The sequence below is a fragment of the Sciurus vulgaris genome (genome assembly GCF_902686455.1).
Source record: "Sciurus vulgaris genome assembly, chromosome: 3".
Lineage (NCBI taxonomy): Eukaryota > Metazoa > Chordata > Mammalia > Rodentia > Sciuridae > Sciurus > Sciurus vulgaris.
The window spans coordinates 60,489,778-60,511,560 of record NC_136463.1 but is presented as its reverse complement, the minus strand read 5'-3'; the positions used below and the strand labels follow the sequence as shown (position 1 = coordinate 60,511,560).

The following is a 21,783-nucleotide window of genomic DNA, read 5'->3' as shown; positions in this document are numbered from 1 at the left end:
AAAGGACAAATGATCTCGCTGATAAGCGGTGATGACACTTAATAGGGTTGGAGGAGGGCAAGAATGGAGGAAGGAGGGACTTTATAGAGGGAAAAGAGGGGTGGGAGGGGCGGGGGGATGTAAAAAATAACAATGAATCAAACATCATTACCCTATGTAAATGTATGATTACGCAAATGGTATGCCTTTACTCCATGTACAAACAGAAACAACATATATCCCATTTAAAATTAAAATAAATTAAAATTTTAAAAAGCAAGATTAAAATTATGCCTGTCAGGCTGTTGCCGCACAGAGTCTGAGCCAGAGCCATGGCCGAGAAGAGGGAGGAGGAGGAGGAGGTGGTGGAGGCGCCGGACCCAGGGGGTATGAGACCTTAAGCATATTACTGGTACCTACATCATTAGTTTATCGTCATGACTTTTTTTTGTTTTTGGTGGTGCTGGAGATTGAACTAGGACCCTGCACATAAGCAAGTGCTCTACCACTGAATTACATCTCCAGTCCCCATATTATGAGGATTTCTTATAGCAGTTCCTGGCACACAGAAAAGTTACAACATTTCAGCTAGATAGAAGAAATGAAATAGCCTTCTAAAAACAAAGATTGTCAGTATTTAAACAGACCACATCATGTGTGAGTACAAGCTAGTGATTCTTGGTGCAGGAGGCATGGGGAAGTCTGCTCTGACAGTTCAGTTTGTTCAGGGAATTTTTCTTGAAAAACATGACCCATCGATAGAGGATTCCTACAGAAAGCAAGTTGAAGTAGATTGCCAACAGTGTATGCTGGAAATCCTGGACACAGCAGGAATAGAGAAGTTTATAGCCATGAGGGATTTGTATATGAAGAATGGCCAAGGGTTTGCACTAGTATATTCTATTACAGCTCAGTCCACGTTTAATGACTTATAGGACTTGAGGGAACAGATTTTACGGGTTAAGGATACAGAAGATGTTCCAATGATTTTGGTTGGCAATAAATGTGACCTGGAAGATGAGCAAGTAGTTGGCAAAGAACAGGGCCAGAATTCAGCAAAACAGTGGTGTAACTGTGCCTTTTTAGAATCTTCTGCGAAGTCAAAGATCAACATTAATGAGATATTTTATGACCTGGTCAGACAGATAAATAGAAAAACACCAGTGGAAAAGAAGAAGCCTAAAAAGAAATCATGTCTGCTGCTCTAGACCCGAAGTCAGCAGCATTTCTGAGCCAGATTACGGAATGAAGAACTGTTCCTACTTGGAAAGTGCCAGCATTCCAGACTTCAAAAAAATAAATCTGAAGAGGCTTCTCCTGTTTTATATATTATGTGAAGAATTTAGATCTTATGTTGGTTTGCAGAAGTTCCCTGGAGGAAAAAAAAATTGCTCTGTGTATATCTCTTGGAAAATAAGACAATAGCACTTCTCCTTTGCAATAGCAGTTATAACAGATGTGAAAATAAATATACTTGACTCTAATATGATTATACAAAAGAGCATGGATGCATTTCAAATGTTAGATATTGCTACTATAATCAATGATTTCATATTGACCTTTTTATCATGATTCCTCCCTGTTAAGCACTAAAAAGTTGAACCATTATACTTTATATCTGTAATGATATAATCAATTATGAAATTTCCCCTCAAACTCATTGCAGCAGATAACTTTTTTGAGTCATTGACTTCATTTTATATTTAAAAAATTATGAGACATCATCTGTCATTATATTCTAATTAAAATTGTGCATAATGCTTTGGAAAATGGGTCTTTTATAGGAAAAACTGGGATAACTGATTTCTATAGCTTTCAAAGCTAAAATATATAATATACTAAACCAACTCTAAAAAAAAAAAAAATATGCCTGCCAGGATCAGCTAGACTTAACAAACAAGAAAACCTTCCCAGCAGGTTACTGAGAACACCCTTTGCATCAACGATCCATCTCCACTTCAGCTTTTTATTTCCACTTTAGCTTTTTAATGTTGGGAAATTATACATTTCATTTGAACAAAAACAAAAAACTTTATGGTAGGTTGAAAGGTCTGCAATAATATTCACAATATTTATACTGGACAAAATTGTGCAAATATTGAAAGGGTTACCATGATACAGAGAATGAAATTGTTTTCTTACAAAAGACTCTTCCTAGGGCTCCCTTCATTTCTCAGTTCCTCAGGCTATAGATGAAGGGGTTCAGCATGGGAGTCACCACCCTGTACATCAGAGCCATGGCAGTGTCTTTCACAGTAGAATTATTAGCTGATGGATATAAAAAGAGATGAACAATTGTTCCATAAAACAGTGACACCACAGACAGGTGGAAGCCACAGGTGGAGAAGCCCTTGTGATACCAAGAGCACAAGGAACCTTGAGGATGAAGGAGAAAATTTGTACATAGGACACAAGAATGAGTGGTAATGGGGTGACAATAACAGGTCCTCCCATGATGAATATCAACAATTCATTAACGTGAGAGTTGGAGCAGGTCAGCTTCAGTAAAGCAGATATTTCACAGAAAAAGTGTGGAATCACATTGTCTGAACAGAAAGACAATCTGGCCACATGCATACTGTACAATAGGGCATGAAACATAGCCAGCACCCAGGACAGCACCACCAGAGAGTGACAGCTTGGAGCTCATGAGGGTGGTGTAGTGCAGGGGGAAGCAGATGACCACATAGCAGTCATAGGACTATGGCCACAAAGAGAAAGCTCACCAGGTCTCCAAAAAACAGGAAGAAGTACATTTGAGTCAGGCAGCCTGCATAGGGGATGGTCGTAACTTGACTCTGCATGTTTTGTAATAGTTTATGAATGATCACGGAGGAAAAGCAGAGGTCAGAGAAGGACAAGTTACTGAGAAACAAATACAAGGGTGTGTGGTGATGGGTGTCCAGGTTATAGAGGACAATGAAGAGGAGGTTTCCAGGATGGTGGTAAGATACATGACCAGGAACAGGGCATAGAACAGTCTGGCACACTGGCTGGAGTGGGAAGGCCCAGGAGGAGAAACTCTGAGATGAGAATTTCATTCCTTCCTATCATGCTCTGTCTCCCATATCGTTAAGAAAAAATATTTTTCTCTTATACATGATCTGATACTCACTCTACAATAACTGATCTCACCCTTATTACAATAACTATTATCTTTAAAATCAAATTGTCCACCACCACTATAATCATTCATGACTTTTTCATAACTTCTTTGTAACATGTTTGAATATTCCATTCTTTCCTAAACACTTACCAATTGGTCTGAGGCAAAATACATTACTTTTTTCCATACATGCATGACTGGTAATCCTAGGGAACCATAATTTGCACCTATTCTATCAGTATCTTGTACGTTGATGTTCTTCATGAATTTTTCTAAGCCCTATTCTATCATAACTCTATATGTAACTCTCCAAATTAACCTAACATACTCCAATTACTTACAAATTACCATTCAAAACTCAGACATAGGAATTGGGGATATAGCATAGTGGTGGAATGCTCAACCAGCATGCACAGGGCCCTAAAGCAATCCTCAGCACACAAAAAACTAATCAATTAAATAAAAATAAAAATAAGTAAATAAAACTCAGATATACATCTCTCTATAACCTATAAAATCTCTGTGCCCCATAAAATAATTATCTTCCCTTCAATGTATCACAGGCACCCTAAGTTCAACAAGTCCCTACCTGTACTTATCAGATGGCTTTGCCTTTGTAACACCTTCCTCCTCATGTGCTCTCACATATTTCAAAAAAGGAATGCAGCATCAGATCAGAAGTTGTTATTGTTTCATTCATTCTTTTCTCTTACCATCAACTCCAATGTACAATATCGTGTATATTCCACACTTCATTCTCCTGCTACTTCATCCACTCCTTATCACAAGGCCACATTCTTCATCCACAATGGCATCTCATCTCACCTGGACTTTTAAAGCAGTCTCTCAAGTCATGTCCTTCGTAGGGAAAATTGTGCACTTGGTTTTTGCAAATGTTATGTCCCTTCTGAGTGAGTGGAATAATCTTTTGTGTCAGGAGCATATGCAGGGATCACAAACTGGAGAGATCACCTGCTATTTTCACTGCTGGCCCAATGAACTTCTATCCCCTCCTGTGGTAAAATCCATAATTCTCATTCTAGAATGCTTATAAGAATCATCTATGGCAGTGTTCATAAAATTTAATATACGTTAAAAAATTACTTGGGGATTCTATAAAACATTCATTCTGGCTCTGTAACTCAACTTCTACATTTTAAATGAATACCCAGGTGATGGCAATACTGTAGTTAATAGACTGCACGTAAGTAGCAAATACATACGTTGCCATCAAAATACATACTACTGCCACCTTCAGATAAAATTGAATAATCTGTAAGAGAGGCTTGTGCAAAGTTTTAAAAAATCTCTAAGGCAAATGCAAAGAAGAAGGATGAGGAGGGGGAAAGGAGCAGGAGGGGGAAGAGGAGAAGAAAAATAAAAAATTACAAAACTCAACCGAACCTCAAAGAGCTATCGTTATTTCAAACTGATAGAACCGTTGATGTTATATTGTGCAGTAAGTTATAGTAACAAATATTGTTTTAATAAAAATATTATAATGGGGCAGACAACACGGTGGCAATGCCCGTGAGCTAGGTGAGTGCCGCAGTATCGGCGGGACCTCACGCACGGAGGGCAGCCTGGGTTTTGGCCTCCCTTGGGTTCTCTGGAAGCCAGCCAGCAGACAGAGCGGGAACTGCACTAACAGCAGCAGAGGCAGAGACTCCAGCGCATCTCTCTACCCTTTAGCCTGAGCCAGGGGAGGCCAGTTGGCTTGGGTGGCTGGAGGGGGGTCCACTGCCCAAGAATGGGAATTCTCTTCACTAGGATATGGAGACTGTTCAATCACCAGGAGCACATTGTTGGATTGGATAATATAGGAAAAACTACCATCCTTTACCAATTTTCTATGAATGAAGTTGTACCTACATCCCCTACGATAGGAAGTAATGTAGAAGAGATAGTAATTAATAATACACGTTTCCTAATGTGGGATATTGGTAGCCTAGAATCTCTTCGTTCTTCCTGGAATCCTTATTACACTAACAGAGTTTGTAATAGTAGTTGTGGACAGTACAGAGAGAGAGGATTTCTATAACTAAAGAACTCTACAAAATGTTAGCACATGAGGACCTAAGAAAAGCTTGATTACTGATTTTTGCTAATAAACAAGATGTTAAAGAATGTGTGAGTGTAGCAGAAATCTCCCAGTTTTTGAAGCTAACTTCTATTAAAGATCATCAGTGGCAGATCCAGGCATGCTGTGCTCTTACTGGCGAGGGGTTATGCCAAACACTTGAATGGATGATGTTGGGACTTAAGATTAGATGATCTCTACTGACCTCTTCTCATAGACTTTGTATAAACAAAGTGCTGGACTTTACCTGAGAGCTGCAAAAATTAATGGTTTAGATATATTTATAATAAGCTGATTTCAATTTTTTCTATAAGAAGAAAAATTAAGACCACTTATTTGAAAATGAGACAAAGTCTCACCTTCCAATTTGCTTTCTCATTAGTTCCTTCCAAAGTACTTTTTTAAAGTTGTAATTGAAATTTTTATCAATGAATCCTCTTAGGACAATGCATAGCCTGTGGTAAGTACAAAGGGAGAGGGAGATGTTTTGTACTTTAAGAGCTTTATTATCAGCATACCCCTCCCTAATTGAATGTTGTTTTCTTGTTCCACTAAGTCAAAATACAAATCAGCAGATACTGTTTCCAATCTTTTAAATGTCATGTTACTTATGAAAAAAAGTATTTTGCTTAAGGTTGTGTATGTATTATGTATATACCTCAAGTTTAAGTTAATGACTTTGATTTATGTTCTAAAGAAAAGCAAATAATGCAAAAATTAGTAATATCCTTAGTTATTGCCCTAATGAGATAAATACTGGTATTGGTGTTAAGTGCCATTTTATACTTTTCCTGTATGTTCTCTGTATTGTACTAACCAACGCCCCCCTTCCACCCCAAATCATTGAACATATCTTTTTTTATTTTATTTTTTTAAAGAGCAATTCAAAAAGCTTGACATTGTATACCTATTTTTGTTGATCCATAACACACATGGAAACATGTAATCCAACTGAGTGAAATATCTGTCAAATTCTTGGCTTTATCAGTTGACAGAATTGCACAATGAACATTTATCAGATTATTCCTTGTATTGGTCTAAATTACTGAATTGATTGTTAATCCATTTATTAGTCAATCATAAATTGTGATTAAAACTATCAAGTGATTTCTTCTTAATTAAGAACTATTGTGTGAAACATGTCTACCCAGAGAGGTAACATTCTATAAATATTATTAAATAATTTAGCTACAGTCTTCTTAAGTATTAAACTATATATGTCAAGCAGTTCAAGTGAATTTGAGAGTACAAGTAAGGCATAAAATTTTTCCAAGCGACATTTTAAATTTTTTTATTTGTAGATTTCTTATTTCTTATTTTAGGAGTTTAAATACTTTTGAGTTTTTTTGCTTCTGTAAGTTATCTTATTTCACCATGTAAATGCATTGTTTAACAATTAATAATGGCAAATTTTGTAATGCTCTTGGCTGAAAAATTGATTGACATAATATACTATTTGTACTAAGAAATAACCTGACCCAAAATACCTTTTATTTGCTTAGGTTTTTTTTTTTAATGTCTGAAAATTGAAGGTATTTTTGTCATAATTGTAAACAGAATTATCCTGTGTTAAAATATATACTCTATTTGTATATCTTTTATGCCCTGAAATTTGAAGGTTAATCTAACTGGCATGTTTTAGAATGTTCAAGAAAAGAAATAACTATGTTTAATACCAACCTTTTAAATTTCATGAAGATTTTGGCAGGAATTGTAGTATATACTATAAGCATTGACAAAACAGAGAATTTCTTTCTATAAAATATAAAATGCTCAGTATCTAAATCCAAGTTGGGTGTGGTATATCAGTGTTAACTTTGGATGTTTTGTGTTTTATATTTATGTTACAATTTTCAAAATGCAAATATAACATTTAATATTGGTCATGCTTTTACAAAAGTAAATCCTAAATTACCAAGCTTTGTCCATATGCATTCATACTTTTGAAATTACTTGTTGTATATTAAAAATTCCCTTAAAAATCCAAAAAAATAAAAAATGAAAATATTATAGTGGTATTAATCAAAATATTTAAACCATGTGGGAAAGTCCTGGATGCAAAAAAGAAATGTAACCTGAAAAATTATTCTGCAGAACATCATACGACCAGGGAATTCAAGAAAATGAGATCGGAAAAGCAGACAATAGTTATTCATCCTCCTGCCAACTCACCCAGGGTGGCTGAGGGTGACCCAAGGGCCCTGACCTGAGATCCTGCCCCCCTTTATTCATTAGAGGCACAGGAAGTAACGGTCTCTGTAGTCTTCACCTAACTGTACCATCCCTTCTCATTCTTCCCCTTCTACACACAGAAACCTGAGGAGCTCTGAAACCCAGAAGAGTACCAATGCTGAAGGAACTCATGAAAGATAAAAGAATTAGCCAGAACCTCTCAGAGACAAATTTTCCCAGAGTCCTGTAGTGGTGACTGATGACGGCCTCTGTTCACACCTGTCCATCTTTGGGGGGAAGGTGAAGATGCTTAGCAGCTCAGGACAGAGGCTTTCTTATTGCCTGTGTAGCTGCAGCCTACATTTCAGGAGGAGAAGATGGACAGCTGCAGAAACTATGAAGATCATCAGGGACCACAGTGTGAATGTCCCAACATATCTTAGGAGTTTAAGAGTTTAGGCTTTATCCTGTGGATAACAGGTAGCCATCAGTGGTCTTTGAGTAGAGGACCACCAAGAAACTCATGTTTCAGAAACATTGCAAGGACAGCAGAACTGATCACTATGCCCCATTTTATTGTCCACAGTCCCTAGGAGCAGAAGAAATGCATTTAACAAAGATCAGACTCCTGTGATTAGAACACATGAGATATAAAGAAATTACAGGAATAAGAAAAAATGAACTTTCCAGACCATGTTCAATACTTCCTCATGCCAGATTTGAAAAACTGACATTTGCACCACATTTGGCTCATTTTCTATGGAAATCCTTAAGAGCACCCAACACAACCATCATCTCTTCCTCCATCTATGTCATGTCACTTCCTAATGTCAAGATTATTCTGGTCCTGCATTTGATCATGAAGCCATATTTGTCATATATAATTCAAACTAGAATAGAGAGTTCCATGATCCTTTTCAAAGTCATCCCCAACGACCTAAGTACTTTCCACAAGGTCCTGCAACTTAACCACAGCAACTCCATATACAGCAATCCTGAGTCTAGGCCTTTACATATGGACCCTTGCAGGAGTCAACATTAAAACAGTAGTAAATTAGGCACAGGAAAAGATTAACAACAATATCTAATCATAAAATAGAATTATTTAAACATACTGTAATAAAAGTGGTCTTAGTGATCTCTCTTTCCCTCTCTCCTTAAAATCTTATTGTACTATATTCATTCTTCTTCTCCTCTCACACTATATCATGATAAAATGCCTACAGGGTGAGATGAAGTGAGGTGAATGACATAGGCTTTGTTATGGAACATTAGCTATAAAATATAATGCTAACACGAAGGTTCACTTGAACCTTACCAAGTAAGTTTCATTAAGTAAGGTTTACTTATTGCACAGCAATGCAAAAAACATGCAATCTGATGCCACTCGTTTAAACTGTTATACTCCTAATATACTTTAAATCATTCATAGTCTAGTGCTTGATTGACTTTCATGGATTGTCCAATCATTTTTCTTCAAGTCCTCAATGTAGGCTCCCTAAATGAACAATGATCATTCATCCCTGGGCTCTCCATCCCCACCTTTTCCCAAAGTACAGTCAGGTATGATCAGAGGTTATAATCAGTCACCTAAAGGACTCTGAGAATTTGTCTTAAAGATGTCCTGGATAATTATTTGTGCTTAATGAGTTACACCTGAATCTGGACTCCCCTGGATGCAGAGCCTCTCAGATCTTTGGATGGCTAGAAGGTAAGACATGAGAAGGGATGGCATGGATATCTATGTGATGACTACAGAGGATGTTACTTTATATGTGGATAAAGAAGAGCAGGATCTTGGGTCAGGGCCCCAGAGTCACCCTCAGACACCCTGGGTAGGTTGTCAAGATGGAAATTATCTGGTATCTTTCCAACATGAGGGTCTTGATTTGTATGATGTTCTGCAAGGTAATTTTTCAGGTATGCTAACTTTCCTCTTTCCATCTAGCTGCTGTCCAAGAGTTTGCAACATTATAGAAATATTTTGACTAATATCCATCACTTATAATACTTTTTATTATTAACAGTGTTCATTAATATTACTGTGCAGTGAATCCTCAAATATAATAGCATTTTGTCATAACAGGCCTGTAAGGTAGTGTTCAGAGCAATAAAATTTCTTAAACTTTATTTTACATTCACCTGAGGAAATTTAAAAAGCTTTACACAGACCACTTCTCAGAGATTCTAATTAAAGTATCTGGAGGGTTTCAGTAATCTGCATTTAACGGTAATGTGTATATTTGCTGCTCAAGTGCAGTCCACTGATCACAGTATTGACACCACTACTTGGGTGTTCACTTAAAATGTAGAATCTGAGCTACAGAAACAGAATGAATGTCTTAAAGATAGGTAATTTACATGTATATTAAGTTTTAGAAACACTGCCCTACAAAATTCTTATATGCAGTCCAGATTGAGGATACTGGATTTAATGGCTGAAGAAAATAGGAAGTTCAGTGGATCATCAGTGAAAAAAATCTGCAGGTGATATCTCTGCTTCTGTGATGCCTACACAGGTTCTTGACACAAAGATAGTCCCACAAACTCAAAAGGTAAGCAAAAATCGAGAAACCAGGTACATGATCTTCTTTTCATGTTTTTGCCACTATGATTCCAACACATGGTGTTCAAATGTACAAACTGTTAATGCAGTTGTGTTAAACACCTCAGCAGTGGTGTGAACATTCCAGCAGAACTCATTTTTATCAATTTAGTGAATGAGTTTCCACATCTCTTAATTCTCCTCCTTAGCATTTTTAACAGCTTTGAAACATACTGGGGTTTTTTGGTGTTTGTTTTGGTACTGGGGATTGAACTCAGGGGCATTCAACCACTGGGTCACATCCCTGGTCCTATTTTATATTTTATTAGAATACAGGGTCTCACTGGGTTACTCAGTGCATTGTAAACTGCAGAAGCTGGGTTTGAACTAACAATTCTCCTGCCTCAGCCTCCTGAGTTGCCAGAATTACAAGTGTTCACCACCACAATAGGCCATGCTGGGCTTTATGGGTCAGGTTTATCCAAACGATAAGAGCAGAGCGTGTGTGTGTATGTGATTTATTTTAAGAATATAGCCCACATAGTACTGAGGACTGTTATGTCTGAAATCTACAGGGCAGTCCTGCCTACTGGAGTCCCTGGGAAGAGTAGATAGTACAGTCTTGAGACCACAACATTCTGGAGGCATAATTCTTCCTCTTCAGGAAAGTGAAGTCTTTTAAGACCTTCCACTGACAATAGCAAGACTCATAACATTTTGGGGGAAAATCTACTTCACTCAAAGTCTACTGATTTAAATTTTAACGTATTATAAAATAGCTTCAAGCCAAAATTCAGAACTAGGTATTTTACAAAAGCCTGATACCAGAATCTAGCCATGTTGACACATAAAGTTAGTCATCACATGTGACATGGACATCTGAGGAGGAACACAAGTGAGAACTTGAAAAAAATACAATATTTCTTCTGCTTTCCCCATACTTTTAAAAATGCTCATTATATTTATTTTTCTCACAGCAATATCACTGAATTTGTGTGGACTAACGCATAAAAATGTTTAAGTCACTGGTGTGAAAGAAAAGTGTAATATTTCTGACATGCCCTAATATTTTTCATAAATTCAAAATTACATCTGTGAAGTTGGTAATGGAGTGTCAAAATTTAGTGCTATATGGTGAAGTCTAATGATTTTGTATCCTGGGAGGATTTAAGAACTGTGATTATTTTACTTACTGGGAGTTTTCTGCCTTTAAAGTTGAAGGGATCTGTCTCATCCTGAACGACAGTCAACAAATACTAATAAAGCATTGGTCACATCAGGCACCATGACAGGTGCTGCCCTGCTGCAGGCATGAGACAGACATGGAGTTTCCTGTGTGGAGTTTACAACCTTGTGGAAAGTCAGCCATCAACCTGTGATCAGGGCATTCACTGCTATGGGAAGAGAACAGGATGCTGTGCAAACAGCAACAAAACTCACCCAGGGTGGGGATACAAGGGAAGTTTAGTTTCACAAGTGCCATCTAAAGTACTTGAAAGATAAATCAGGATTAAGTCAAATGAAAGAGGAAGCAGAGGGGAGAAAGTGATAGGTTGGAGGAACACTGGTATGAAATTCTAGAGGCAATAAATAATGATTTTCAGTCCAGCAGTGCTGGATAATGGAAGGCTTATATCACTTGGGAGCCAGATGAGACTGTGGAGGGAGACACAGCCCATGTAATGAAGCACCATTTGTACCCTTCAAAGGAACTTCACGTTCATTTTAAGAGCAACAATAATATCCTGAAGCATGAATCAGGAGAGATGATCCAATTTCCATCTCAGAAAGACACAGTGTGAATGAGCATATTGAAGAAGGGTATTTAAGGTATGAGAAGCAGGGACACAACTTGAGTCTCACCTGGACTAGCTAAATAATCCAGGTGAGATAATATTCATCAAGGTCTAGGAATGTGGTTTTGTGATAAGGAGTGTATGAAGTAGTAGAGGAATGAAATGTAGACTATATGGGATGTGGAGGATACAACTGGAGTTAATGGTGACAGAGAAGAATGAAATAAAGTTCACAGATTTCTGATTGGAACCTACATTCTTCTTACTAAAACGTGAGAGATTAGAAGAGAAGGAGAGTAGTATGGATGCAACACAACATGGTAAGTTTCATTAGGAACCTGTTGAGCTTAAGATGCCTGTGATACATCCAAGAGAAGACAGTCATCAAGCAATGGCACACAGAGTTCTGTGGGTGACAGAGTCATCTCCGCCTGCATTTAAATGGTAAACTAAGCATTTGGAATAGATGAGATTTTCTTGGGGTCATATATAGAATTATAAGAGGATAGGACTTACAAAAATATTTGAGGAACATCCCTATAAGATACAAAGCAGAAACCAATTATAGTTGCTTAGGATGACCAGTCAGAGATGTAAGAGAAAATTCAACACTCCTTTTGTGATAGAAGCAAACAGATGAGTATTTAGGAAAGAACGGATTACAGACACATGTTTAAAAGAAGATGAGAGTGGGGGACAGATAGGAGTAGAATTAAACAGAGAGTATTACCCTATGTATATTTAGAATTACACAAATGGTGTGAATCTACATTGTGTACAACCATAGAAAAGATGTACCCCATTTGTGTACAATAAATCAAAATGCAGTCTGTAAAAATTTTAAAAATTAATAAAAAAAATAAATAAAAGATGAGAAAAAGTAATAAATTATCACAGATTGAAGACTCTTGTAAGATTATAGTTGTGATTATGGTGAGATCAACTAGTGTAGAACATATAAAGACTACATGAGAGAAAAAGGATCATTGTCGCTTGGAATTTTAAAGGACCTTATTATTTCTCTTAATGGTATTGGAGACAGATAATAATGGGAAGAAACCAAACTCTCATCTCAGATTTCCTCCTCTTGGGCCTGCCCATCCAGCCAGAACACCAGAACCTGTCTATGCCTTGTTCCTGGCCATGTATCTTACTACTATCCTAGGGAACCTCATCATCATTCGCCTGGACTCCCATCTCCAACTCCCAGGTATGTTTCTCAGCGACATGTCCTTCTCTGGCTTCTGCTTTTCCTTCTCTGACATCTGCTTTTCCTCTGTCACAATGCCCAAATTGCTATAGAATGCTACAGAACATCCAGAGTCAAGACCCATCCATTCCCTACGCAGGCTGCCTAATCCAAATGTACTTCTTCCTTTTTTCTTCTTTTCTTTATTTTTTTAGACCTTGGGGACTTCATCTTCATGGCCATGGTCTCTGACCACTACATGACCATCTGTTCCTCCCTGCACTACACCACCATTTCGAGCCCCAAGCTCTGTCCCTCCCTGATGGTGCTTTCCTGGGTGCTGACCACATTCTATTCCTTGTTTTACACCCTGGTCATCCACGGATTGTCCTTCTGTGCAGACAATGTGATCCCACACTTTTTTTGTGAAATATTCACCCTGCTGAAGCTGGCCTGCTCTGACCCTCATGTTAAGGAGTTGGTGATATCATAGGAGGATTGTTGTCATCCCATTCTTATTCATTTTTGTGTCCTATGCAAGGATCATGTCCTCCATTCTCAAGGTCCCTTCTGCTCAAGGTATCCATAAGGCCTCTCCACATGTGGTACCCACATTTCCATTTTGTCACTGTTCTATGGGACAGTCATTGGTCTCTACTTATGTCTATCATCTAATAATTTTCCTGTGAAAAATAGTCATGGCTCTGATGTACACTGTGGTAGCTCCCATGCTGAACCCCTTCATCTACAGCCTGAGAAACAGAGAAATGGAGGGAGCCCTAGGAAGGACCCTTTGTAGACAGAAAATTCCCTTCTGTGTGTGAAGGGGTTTTAACATAATTTTCATTAATATTATTGATATTATTACTGGAATCTTTCTCCCAGACTTTTCCCTTACCATGGGAACTTCGGTTGAAGTAGCATACCACATAATTGTTCAATAGGCAAAAGAAAGGAGGTTTAGTGGGGAAGGCGGTCTTGAGGACCAGGCTTTGCCCTCCTCTTTGTCTTTCCCATGTGATACTGGAAAGGCCTATGTGAAAGCTACATTTTATGTGCTCTCCAGTTCTTACATTCTTATGTTATTCCTAGGTCAATTTTATTTCAAATCTGTTTTGACTATGATATCACTTTAAAATTATTGATACTCAATAACTTCCCAATATCTCAATCTCCCAGCAGACTCCTAGAATCTCCTACATAATACTCCTGCACAAATTCTGTCACCATTCTATATCCTAACTTTCCTACACCCCTTATTTATTTTCATGTCTACATAGTCTTTTGTTCCCTGTCCTGTCAATAAATTTTTCTAACCCTCTGTGCAACAAAGTAATTGAACAATTTTGTGTTCACCTGTAATTAGCTAATCCAGGAATCCTAAAATTTATTGACTCAAATGGGGCAAAAAGTTAGGGCCATAGGAAAATTTGTTTTTAAGGTTGCCTCTCTTGTAGGGGGGATTTTGACTTTGAATAAGGTCCTTGTATGTTTTTATTATACCCGCATGACAATTCAAAGGAAGTAGAGAAGACATTATGACTTATTTGCAAACTAAAATCTATGAAGTTCAACAACTTTCCAAGACACCTAGTGGGTAAGTTAAGGCTGTGCAGGATCAGAAATTGAAGATTCTTTAATTTTCTCCCACTTCCAAATGAACTGTAGCAACCATTCCTTTTTAAAATTGTAGCACCCCCATGACAGGGACTGTATCTGGCATTGGTCCATTCATTGCCTTAGTTGTCCCATCTAAGTTATGATATTCAAACTTATTCCTTTCATGTAGTCTCCTGACCTCACAACTTTATCTGAAGGCCAGATCTTTATCCAGAGCACTCAGCAGTCTTCTTTTTTTAAAGATTTTAGTGCTATATGTAATTTCACAGTTTCAGGTCCTGAATTTATTTCATTTATTTCTTTTGTGTGGATTTTTGTAACTGCTGAGAAATATTTAGTTTCAGTCTTCTGCATGTGGATATCCAATTTCCCCAACACCATTTATAGAGAATCCAATCTTTTCTTCAAATGTATTTTCTTAACACCTTTGTCAAAAGTTACTTGGTTGCAGATACATGACTTTATTTTCAGGCTCGCTGTTCTGTTCCAATAGTCTGTGCCTCCTTTTGTACTCCAGCTCTGTAATATGGTTTGAAGTCAGGTAGTGCAACACCTAATACTTCGTTCTTTTGCTTAAGATGACTTTGACTCTTCAGGTTTTTTGTCATTTCATATAAAATTTAGAATTGTACTTTTGAGTTACATGAAGGATGTCTCAGGTATTTTGGAAGGGATTAAAGGAAGGTGTTGGTATTTTTTTCTGGTTTTTTTTATTGTAAACAAATGGGATACATGTTGTTTCTCTGTTTGTACGTGGCATAAAGGCATACTATTTGTGTAATCATAAATTTACATACAGTAATGTTGTTTGATTCATTCTGTTATTTTTCCCTTCCCCCCATCCCTCCCACCCCTCTTTTCCCTCTATACAGTCCTTCCTTCCTCCATTCTTGCCCCCCTCCCTAACCCTAACTCTAACCCTAACACTAACCATTCCCTCCTCCCATTATGTGTCATCATCCACTTATTAGCGATATCATTCGTCCTTTGGCTTTTTGAGATTGGCTTATCTCACTTAGCATGATATTCTCCAATCTCATCCATTTACCTGCAAATGCCATAATTTTATCATTCCTTATGGCTGAGTAATATTCCATTGTATATATATACCACAGTTTCTTTATCCATTCATCAATTGAAGGACATCTAGGTTGGTTCCACAGTCTGGCTATTGTGAATTGAGCAGCTATGAACATTGATGTGGCTGTATCTCTGTAGTATGCTGATTTTAAGTCCTTTGGGTATAGGCCAAGGAGTGGGATAGCTGGGTCAAATGGTGGTTCCATTCCAAGTTTTCTAAGGAATCTCCATACTGCTTTCCAGAGTGGTTGCACTAATTTGCAGCCCCACAGCAATGTATGAGTGTACCTTTCTCCCCACATCCTCGCCAACATTGTTGCTTGTATTCTTGATAATCGCCATTCTAATTGGGGTGAGATGGAATGTTAGGGTAGTTTTGATTTGCGTTTCTCTTATTACTAGAGATGCTGAACATTTTTCCATGTTTGTTGATTGCTTGCAGATCTTCTTCTGTGAAGTGTCTATTCATTTCCTTAGCCCATTTGTCGATTGGATTGTTTGTATTCTTGGTGTAGAGTTTTTTGAGTTCTTTATAGATTCTGGAGATTAGTGCTCTATCTGAAGTATGATTGGCAAAGATTTTCTCCCACTCTGTAGGCTCTTTCTTCGCATTGCTGATAGTTTCCTTTGCTGAGAGAAAACTTTTTAGTTTGAATCTATCCCAGTTATTGATTCTTGCTTTTATTTCTTGTGCTATGGGAGTCCTATTAAGGAAGTCTGGTCCTAAGCCGACATGTTGAAGATCTGGACCTATTTTTTCTTCTATAATCTGCAGGATCTCTGGTCTGATTCCAAGGTTCTTGATCCATTTTGAGTTTAGTTTCGTGCATGGTGAGAGATATGGGTTTACTTTCATTCTGTTGCATATGGATTTCCAATTCTCCCAGCACCATTTGTTGAAGAGGCTATCTTTTCTCCATTGCATATTTTTGGCCCCTTTGTCTAATATGAGAAAATTGTATTTATTTGGGTTTGTGTCCGTGTCCTCTATTCTGTACCATTGATCTACCTTTCTATTTTGGTACCAATACCATGCCGTTTTTGTTACTATTGCTTTGTAGTAGACTTGAAGATCTGGTATTGCAATACCCCCTGTTTCACTCTTCCTGTTAAGGATTGCTTTAGCTATTCTGGGCTTCTTATTCTTCCAGATGAATTTCATAATTGCTTGCTCTATTTCTGTAAGGTACATCATTGGGATTTTAATTGGAATTGCATTGAATTTGTATAGCACTTTAGGTAGTATGGCCATTTTGACAATATTAATTCTTCCTATCCAAGAACATGGGAGATCTTTCCATCTTCTAAGGTTTTCTTTAATTTCTTTCGTGTACTGTAGTTCTCATTGTAGAGGTCTTTCGCCTCTTTTGTGAGATTGATTCCCAAGTATTTTATTTTTTTCGATGCTACTGTGAATAGGGTAGTTTTCCTAATTTCTCTTTCTGAAGATTCATCACTTATGTATAAAAATGTGTTGGATTTATGAGCATTGATCTTGTAACCTGCTACTTTACTGAATTCACTTATGAGTTCTAAGAGTTTTCTGGTGGAATTTCCAGGTTCCTCTAAATATATAATCATGTCATCAGCAACAGGGATAGTTTGAGTTCTTCTTTTTCAATTCATATCCCTTTAATTTCTTTGGTTTGTCTAATTGCTCTGGCTAGAATCTCAAGAACGATGTTGAATACAAGTGGTGAAAGAGGGCATCCCTGCCTTGTTCCAGTTTTTAGGGGGAATGCTTTCAGTTTTTCACCATTTAGAATGATATTAGCCATGGGCTTAGCATAAATGGCCTTTACAATGTTAAGGAATGTTCCCACTATCCCTGTTTTTTCTAGTGTTTTGAGCATGAAGGGGTGCTGTATTTTATCAAATGCTTTTTCTGCATCTATTGAAATAATCATGTGATTCTTGACTTTAAGTCTATTGATAGGGTGAATTACATTTATTGATTTCCTGATGTTGAACCAACCTTGCATCCGTGGGATGAAACCCACTTGGTCATGGTACTCTATCTTTTTAAAATGTTTTTGTATGCAATTTGCTAAAATTTTGTTGAGAATTGTTGTGTCGATATTCATGAAGGATATTGGTCTGAAATTTTCTTTTTTCGATGTGTCTCTGTCTGGTTTAGGTATCAGTGTGATATTGGCTTCATAGAATGAGTTTGGGAGGGTTCCCTCCTCTTCTATTTTATGGAATACTTTGAGAAGTATTGGAATGAGCTCTTCTTTAAAGGTTTTGTAGAACTCGGCTGAGAACCCATCTGGTCCCGGACTTTTCTTTGTTGGTAGGCTTTTGATGACTTCTTCTATTTCATTACTTGAAATTGGTCTATTTAAATTGTGTATGTCCTCCTCGTTCAGTTTAGGCAATTCATATGTCTCTAGAAACCTGTTGATATCTTCAAAATTGTCTATTTTTTTGGAGTATAGATTTTCAAAATAGCTTCTAATTATGTTTTGTATTTCAATTGTGTCTATTGTGATATTTCCTTGTTCATTCCGAATTTTAGTGATTTGGGTTTTCTCTCGTCTTCTCTTTGTTAGTGTGGCTAAAGGTTTATCAATTTTGTTTATTTTTTCGAAGAACCAACTATTTTGTCAATTTTTTGTATTGTTTCTTTTGTTTCAATTTCATTGATTTCAGCTCTGAGTTTAACTATTTCCTGTCTTCTACTACTTTTGGTGCTGGTCTGTTCTTCTTTTTCTAGGGCTTTGAGCTGTAGTGTTAGGTCGTTTATTTGTTGAGTTTTACTTCTCTTATTAAATGTGCTCCATGAAATAAATTTCCCTCTAAGTACTGCTTTCATAGTGTCCCAGAGATTTTGATGTTTCTTTGTTCTCATTTACCTCTAAGAATTTTTTAATTTCCTTCCTAATATCTTCTGTTATCCATTCATCATATAATAGCATATTGTTTAATCTCTAGATGTTGGAATAGTTTCTGTTTTTTACTCTTTCATTTATTTCTAACTTCAATCCATTATGATCTGATAGAATACAAGGTAGTGTCTCAATCTTCTTGTATTTGCTAACATTAGCTTTGTGACATAATATATGGTCTATTTTAGAGAAGGATCCATGTGCTGCTGAGAAGAAAGTGTATTCGCTCTTGGTTGGATGGTATATTCTATAAATGTCCGTTAAGTCTAAATTATTGATTGTGTTATTGAGATCTATGGGTTCTTTGTTCAATTTTTGTTTGGAAGATCTGTCCAGTGGTGAGAGAGGCGTGTTAAAATCACCTAGTATTATTGTGTTATGGTCTAATTTGGTTTCTGAAATTGAGAAGGATTTGTTTGACATACATGGATGAGCCACTGTTTGGGGCATAGATGTTTATGATTGTTATATCTTGCTGATTTATGGTTCCCTTAAGCAGTATGAAATGTCCTTCTTTATCCCTTCTGACTAACTTTGGCTTGAAGTCCACATTATCTGAAATGAGGATGGATACTCTAGCTTTTTTGCTGAGTCCATGTGCATGGTATGTTTTTCCCCATCCTTTCACCTTTAGTCTATGGGTATTTTTTCTATGAGAGGTGTTAGTATTTTGATAGGGACTGCACTGAATCTGTGTACTACCTTGGGTAGTGTGGACATTTTAACAGTGTCAGTTCATTCAGTAAATGAACATGGGATGCCATTGTACATTTTTGTGTCCTCTTCCATTTCTTACAATAGTGCTTTAAATTTTCCATACAAATATCTTTTACTTCTGCTTACATTTACTTATAGGTATTTCATTTAAAATTTAAGTTACTATAAAAGGGATTTTCTTGACTTCTAAATTTATATAATTGATTTTTTACATATAACAATTTTTGTATGTTGATTTGTTGTCCTGTGATATGACTAAATTCATTTATTATTTATTCATTTATTATTTTAATAGGTTTTAGTGGAGTTTTAGGGGTTTTCTAGACATAAGGTTATGTCATGTGCTAAAGGTGACAATTTAACTTATTTGTTTTCAATGTGATGCTTTTAAATTTTTTGTCTCAGGTTGGGGATATAGCTCAGTTGGTAGAGTGCCTGCCTTGCAAGCACAAGGCCCTGGGTTCAATCCCTAGCACTGCAAAAAAATTAATAAATAAGTTTTTTTGTCTCACCTGATTGCTCTTGCTAGTATTTCAAAAACAATGTTGAATAAAAATTGTGAAAATGGGCACCTTGTTTTATTCCAGATATTAGATCAAAAGCTTTCAGCTTCTCATTCAGTATAGTATTAGTTATTGGCTTATTGTAACTGGCCTTTATTAAGTTGAGGTGCATTCCTTCTATGCAGGATTTGTTCAAGATTTTTATTGTAAGGTGTTAATTATTTGTCAAGTAAATTTTCTGCATGGTTTTTTCATCTTTCATTCTGTTAATGGAGTGTGGTTTAGTCACCTTTTTCACTGCTGTGACCAAAAAAGACCTGACATGAATAATTTTAGAGAAGTTGATTTGGCACTCACGATTTTAGAAGTCTCAGTCCACAGATGGTCCATTGCTCTGGGCAAAGGTGAAGGAGAACATCATGGTAGAAGTGTGTGGTGGAGGAAAGCAACTGGAATGTAGAAACAAGAAGCAGAGAGAAAAACAGACTAAGCTAAGACGGCAAAATATATATACCTAAGGTATATATATTTTAAGGTATACCCCCAAAGATCCATATCCTTCAGCCACCCTACCTACCTACCTACAGTTACTACCCAGTAAATTCCTATCAGGGGATTAATGCATTGACTAGGTGAAAGCTCTTATAAACCCATCATTTGACCTTTAAACTCTCTTTTATTATCTGACACATGAACTTTTGAGGGATACCACATATCTAAATCATAACACAGTGTATTATGTTTGTTTATCTGTGTATGTTGAACTACTCTTGAACCTCTGGGATGTATCCCACTTGATCCATGGTGATAATCTTCATTGTGTGCTGTTGGATTTGATCCTCTAGTATTTAGATGTAGAGTTTTGTATCTATGTTCGTCTAGAATATTGACCTAAAGTTGGTTCGTTTGTTCTTTCTTTCCTTTTCTTTTCCTTCCTTTCTTTTCTTCTGTTTTCTTTTTCTTTTTCTTCTCTTTTTTTTAATTTTTTTCCAGTTTGGGGATCAAGGTAATGCTGGCCTCATAAAATATGTTTGGAAGAATTCTTCCCTCTTCATTTTTGGGAATAACATAAGGTATTCTTAATGTTTTGTGGAACTCGACAATGAAGCCATAGAGGCCTGAGCTTTCCTTTGATGGAAGGGTCTTTATTACAGTTCAAATTTTCTGCTTGTTATTGGTCTCTTCAGGTTTTTTATTTACTCGTGATTCAATAATAGTAATAATATTCTTAAAGGGCTTAAGAATATGCCCTTTTCCCCTTCAATTGATGAATGGATAAAGAAACTGTGGTATATATATATATATATATACGTATATATATATATATATATATATAGGTATATATATATATATACACATACACACACACACATACACACACACACACACAATGGAATATTACTCAGCCATCAAGAATAATTAAATTATGGCATCTACAGGCAAATGGATGAAATTGGAGAATATCATGCTAAGTGAGATAAACCAATCTCAAAAAAAGCAAAGGACAAATGATCTCTCTGATAAGCGGATGATGACACATAAAGGGGGTGGGAAGGAGGCAAGAATGGAGGAAGGAGGGACTGTACAGAGGGAAAAGAGGAGTGGGAGGAGTGAGGGGGAAGGAAAAATAACAGAATGAATCAAACGCCATTACCCTATGTAAATGTATGATTACACAAATGGTATGCCTCTACTTCATGTACAAACAGAGAAACAAGATGTACCCCATTTATTTACAAGAAAAATAAATTTTAAGAAAAGAATATGCCCTTTTCTTTTTTAGTTAATCAGAAGTGTCTTCCCCCACCCCGCTGGTACTGGGGATTAAACCCAGGGGCACTCAACCCCTGAGCCACATCCTCAGCATTTTTTAAAATTTTATTTAGAGTCAAGGTGTTGCTAAGTTGCTTAGGGCCTTGATAAGCTGCTAAAGCTGGCTTTGAATACTATGAGGTACAACTTAAGAACAGACAGATCACCACTGAGAAGTCCAAATTTGAGAGTCTTTATTAGCCGACTGGTTGACTGTCTCACACAATGTCCCCAAAATGGCTATTAGGAGAACAGCCCCAACCATAGGGTTGTAGGAGTTTTTATACCATAAATCA

At 36.9% G+C, this 21,783-nt stretch overlaps 3 pseudogenes across 3 annotated transcripts; 2 read left to right on the top strand and 1 right to left on the bottom strand.

The window, feature by feature from the left end:
* Window positions 1-292: 292 nt before the first annotated feature.
* LOC306657050 (ras-related protein Rap-1A-like) lies at window positions 293-1,810 on the top strand (annotated as a pseudogene). The gene is made up of 2 exons (XR_013767023.1): window positions 293-366; window positions 606-1,810. The product of XR_013767023.1 is annotated as a ras-related protein Rap-1A-like (transcript).
* A 276-nt stretch (window positions 1,811-2,086) lies between these two features.
* LOC306657021 (olfactory receptor-like protein DTMT) lies at window positions 2,087-3,033 on the bottom strand (annotated as a pseudogene). Its single transcript has one exon. The product of its transcript is annotated as an olfactory receptor-like protein DTMT (transcript).
* A 1,802-nt stretch (window positions 3,034-4,835) lies between these two features.
* LOC306656909 (ADP-ribosylation factor-like protein 5A) lies at window positions 4,836-5,359 on the top strand (annotated as a pseudogene). The gene has a single exon. The product of its transcript is annotated as an ADP-ribosylation factor-like protein 5A (transcript).
* Window positions 5,360-21,783: the final 16,424 nt, after the last annotated feature.